The sequence below is a fragment of the Tachysurus vachellii genome, chromosome 1 (assembly GCF_030014155.1).
Source record: "Tachysurus vachellii isolate PV-2020 chromosome 1, HZAU_Pvac_v1, whole genome shotgun sequence".
Taxonomy (NCBI): Eukaryota; Metazoa; Chordata; class Actinopteri; order Siluriformes; family Bagridae; genus Tachysurus; species Tachysurus vachellii.
In genome coordinates, this window is record NC_083460.1 from 43,208,811 (window position 1) to 43,213,810 (window position 5,000).

The following is a 5,000-nucleotide window of genomic DNA, read 5'->3' on the forward strand; positions in this document are numbered from 1 at the left end:
AGCCAGACGTGACGCTGTATTCCGAGTTGTACCTGACATTACGTATATAGTGCTGTATAAACTAGGGCAGGATTACAGTATAATATGTATAATAATATATTACACCGTATATCGTACTTTACACTATAGTATATAAGACCTCAGCTGCACTGAGAACATTATTAATTATTAATAAGTTAAGTGGATGTGATGGCTCAGTGGTGAAGGTGTTGGGCTACTGATGAGAAGGTTGTGAGTTTGAATCCCAGGGCCACCAAGCTGCCACTGCTGGGCCCCTGAGCAAGGCCCTTAACCCTCAATGGCTCAGCTGTATAAATATATACTGTTCTGGGTAAGAGTGTCTGCTAAATACTGTAAATATAATAATTAAAACTATAATTAAATTACTCTGTGCTCAGAATCAGAAAGATCTTTGTTGCCAGGTCTGTTTTCACATGCGAGGAATTTGTTTTAGTGACAAAAGCTCCACAGTGTAACAGAATGACATGTACAATATATACAATTTGTATGTACAAATGTACAAGTGTGAAATGTGCAATTGAAATATAAATAGTATGTGTTTTAAGTAAAAAATGTGTAAGAATAGTGTTGTGTTCTGGTGTGTTAAGTGTCCATCAGATGGATTGCCTGAGGGAAGAAACTGTTCCTATGTCTGGTCGTTCTGGTGCTCAGGGCTCTGTAGCGTCGACCAGATGGTAACAGTTCAAAGAGTGAGTGTGCTGGATGTGAGGGGTCCAGAGTGAGGGAGTGTGCTGGATGTGAGGGGTCCAGAGTGAGGGAGTGTGCTGGATGTGAGGGGTCCAGAGTGATTGTCTCTGCCCTTTTGCTCACTCTGGAGAAGTACAGGTCTTGGAGAGTGGAGAGTTGTACCAATGATTCGCTCAGCAGTCCAGACTTCCCTCTGTAGTCTTCTGAGGTCAAATTGGGTGGCTGAGCTGAACCAAACACTCACTGAAGTGCAGATGATGGATTCGATGATTGCAGTGTAGAACTGTTTCAGCAGATCCTGTGGCAGGTTGAACTTCCTCAGCTGGCGAAGGAAGTACAACCTCTGCTGGGCCTTTTTCACAATGGAGTCAATGTGACTGTCCCACTTCAGGTCGTGGGAGATTGTGGTTCCCAGGAATATGAATGACTCCACTGCTGTCACAATGCTGTCCATGATGGTGAGTGGGGGGAGAGCAGGGGGTTTCACCTGAAGTCCACGATCATCTCCACTGTTTTGAGCGTGTTCAGCTCCAGGTTGTTAAGACTGCACCAGACAGCCAGCCGTTCTGTAAGCAGACTCGTCACCGTCCTGAATGATGACGATCAGTGTGGTGTCATCTGCAAACTTCAGGAGCTTGACAGAGGGGTCATTAGAGGTGCAGTCGTTTGTGAACAGAGAGAAGAGCAGTGGGGAGAGTACACAACCCTGAGGGGCCCCAGTGCTGCTGGTGCCTTTCTTCTCTTGATCTTCCTGATGACCTGACACACATCATCTTCAATGAAGTGGATTTTATGTGTGGCAGAGTTGGGGGTTCCAGGAGGTGTGAATTGGGCTTTTTCAAACCTGCAAGACTTCAGGAGAGCGCAAAGCAACCACTCAACTTCGATGGATCCTCTGTTGAGATTGTCAAGTGGACCAAATTTCTTGGTGTTCATCTAGCAGAGAACTTCACCTGGTCACTCAACACCAGCTTCATCACCAGCGTCTCTACTTCTTACGAAGTCTGAGGAAAGCCCATCTCCCTCCCCCCAATCCTGACCATGTTCTACAGAGGGACCATTGAGAGCATTCTGAGCAGCTGCATCACTGTCTGTTTTGGGAACTGCACCATCTCAGAACGCAGGACCCTGCAGTGGATAGTGAGGACAGTTGAGAAGATCATTACAGTCTCTCTTCCCTCTATCATGGACATTTCTTTCGACAAGCTGTCAGACTCCTCAACAACTCAACTGAACTGCTCAACTGTTTGGACCTACACCAAATACACACTCTTCCAATACACATCCTTGTACACAGCACCACCATATCAAACTGTTTGCATGATGTTCTGCACACCATTTTTGCTCTTTATACATGTTGTCTTTCACGTTTCAGGCGATTGCTGTTTTGCACAATACATGACAATACCTCATATAACTGCTATTATATTAAGTGTTCATTCCTATATTTCTGCACATGTACTGTAGAATATACAATATGTACACTGGTGAGCGCTGCTTTTGTGTAATGTCTTTTATGTAATGTCTTGCTTAATGGTCCTGGAGGAACGTTGTTCATTTCACTGTGTACTGTGTCAGATATATATATATAGTTGAAATGACAATAAAAGCTTCTTGGCTTGACTTAAGGTACATTGTCCTTAATCATTAAATGATCACAAGCATACCTAATATTCTCTCTCTCTCTCTCTCTCTCTCTCGTACATGAGACCACTGGGGTTGGAACCACCTAGAGACTTATTTATGAAATCCTGCTTGGAGTGGCATCAGCACAAAAAGGAATGAATACGAATGTGAGGATTTGACCTCACTGGGAGACGTCACCAGTACATTACATTTATTTATTTATTTATTTAAATTCAATTTGTATAGGACTTGTAACAATGGACATGTTTAATATGGTTCCAAAGCAGTTTTATAGAAATATAAAAATATAGGATAAAAATGATAAAATTTAAAAGAAAATGTATTTTTATCCCTAATCCTCATCTGGGTGACACCAGAGAGTGTGAGTATAAATAATTCAAATTTCAAATTCAGTGTATTTGTAAAGTGCTTTTAACAATTCACATTGTCCTGAGTATAGAAACAGAAAAAAAGAAAAAGAAATAAACTTATATAATTATAAGTAGAAAAATATATAAATTAATACATACATTGGAAATTTAAAATTAATTTTAAAATATTTATTTAAAATTTATGATACAGATATCTATCCCTATCATGAATGAGCAAGCTGGAGGCCACAGCGGCAAGGAAAATCTCCCTGAGATGATACGAGGAAGGAACCTTGAGAGGAACCAGACTCAGAAGTGAACCTCATCCTCATTTGGGTGACACTCTACAGTAAATAGTGTAAATGTAAATAATGTCCTTTCTACAACAGTTTATAATAGTGCAGCCGAGAGCTCCTGAGGAACTAATGGGTCATCATAAACTCTGAGTTCACCACAGACCTGACACTAATTCTTTCCTGCCTTCAAATGATTGCTGATGAACACCAGAACATACAGCTGACTGACACAACACTGGTTCAAAGCATGACAGTCTCCAGGCGGCTCCATCCACAGCAATCCCCATGACCACCGGGCGAGGAGATTCCAACCAGGGGTAGAACATCAGGATTGATGAACACTGGGAGCTGAGAGAGAGAGAGAGAGAGAGAGAGAGAGAGAGAGAGAGAGAGAGAGATGAGGGCTCACCACTCCACAGTCTGGAAACCTGAGCGACTTGTGAGGGTGGTAAGGAGACAACATCCAGACATCCCAGTTCACCAAACACTCTATGCCCATGAACCCTCTAGATCTGCTCCTTTACCTATGAAAAGCTATTCATAATGATCTAGACTAACCAAAGGTGTTTTTAGCCTGGACTTAAACACTGAGACTGTGTCTGAGTCCCAAACACTAATTGGAAGTCTGTCCCGTAACTGTGGGGCTCTGTAAGAAAAAGCTCTGCCCCCTGCTGGAGACTGTAGTACTTGAGGTACCAGAAGAAGAAGAAGAAGAGGGTATGATAGATCATAAAAAACAAAAGATCCCTCAGGTTCTGTGGTGTGAGACCATTAAGTGCTTTATAGGTTAATAATAGTATTTTATAATCTTGACTGGTGAAACTGGTGAAAAAATAAGTCATGTGAAACTTGACTGGAAGCCAATACAATGAGGATAATATAGAGGTGATATGTTCATATCTTCTGGTTCTAGTTAGGACTCTAGCTGCTGTGTTCTGGACTAACTGGAGCTTGTTTATGCTCCTACTGGAACATCCAGACAGTAAAGTATTACAATAATCCAACCTAGAGGTAACAAATACATGAACTAGTGTTTCTGCATCATGTAATGACATCATATTTCTTATCTTAGTAATATTTCTGAGATGAAAGAAGGTGACCCTTGTGCTATTATTTATGTGAGCTTTAAATGAGAGACCGCTATCAATAATCACACCGAGGTCTTTTACTGCTGCACATGATGTAATAGAAAGACCATCCAGAGTTACTCCATAATCAGAAAGCTTACTTCTGTCTGTGGTCCTGGTACAAGAACTTCTGTGTGTCAGAGTTAAACAGGAGGAAGTTAGTAAGAGTCCACCGTCTAATGTCCTTCACACAATCTTCAGTCTTATTAAACTGCTGACTCACATCTGACTGAGCTGAAACATATAGCTGTGTGTCATAAGTGGAACAGTGGAAGCTAATAGCATGTACTAATACCATACAACTAATTGCACCAAGGGGTAGCATATATAGGGAAAAAAGCAATGGGCCTAAAACAGAACCTTGCAGAACTGCTATAGGAAAGTGAAAATTTTAAACAACAAAAGTACCAGCACAAAATTATTAACAAAAAAGGGAAAGTTAAACTGTATAATTTAAACATTACATTAACAGCAACATTTCAACATCAGTACATTTTTATTTTCACTCCATAAATTTAAGCATATTGCAAATAACTGATGTTTCTTGTGTTATTTAGTAATAGTAGTGTTGTTGTCAGGGGAACACTGACCATCATTAATACATACACAATAAAAAGCACGCGCATAAATGAACCTTCTGATGTTTCTGCTAAAACATTATGAATGAATTTCTCTGCCTGTGCAGATGTACGTCAGCCAGGATGAAGTGGCTCCTGTGGCTCCTGCGGCCTACGTAGTGAACTGCGTGTGAACCAGAGATTCGGACACAGCCATGAATTCATGACTCGTCGCTGCTCGTTGTTTGTGTCGGTCATTGTGAATTTTCGCCTCTAGGCGGCGCTACGGAGCACAACAGTGCTAAAACAACAACA

General features: G+C 41.2%; 1 protein-coding gene across 1 annotated transcript in view; it reads right to left on the bottom strand.

Moving 5' to 3' along the window:
* The window catches only part of copb1 (COPI coat complex subunit beta 1), a 20,869-nt gene extending 20,868 nt beyond the window's left edge, over nucleotide 1 (bottom strand). Inside the window, exon 1 of the mRNA XM_060875580.1 lies at nucleotide 1. This exon is cut by the window's left edge and continues 104 nt beyond it. The gene's annotated coding sequence lies outside the window, so the exon portion shown is untranslated.
* Nucleotides 2-5,000: the final 4,999 nt, after the last annotated feature.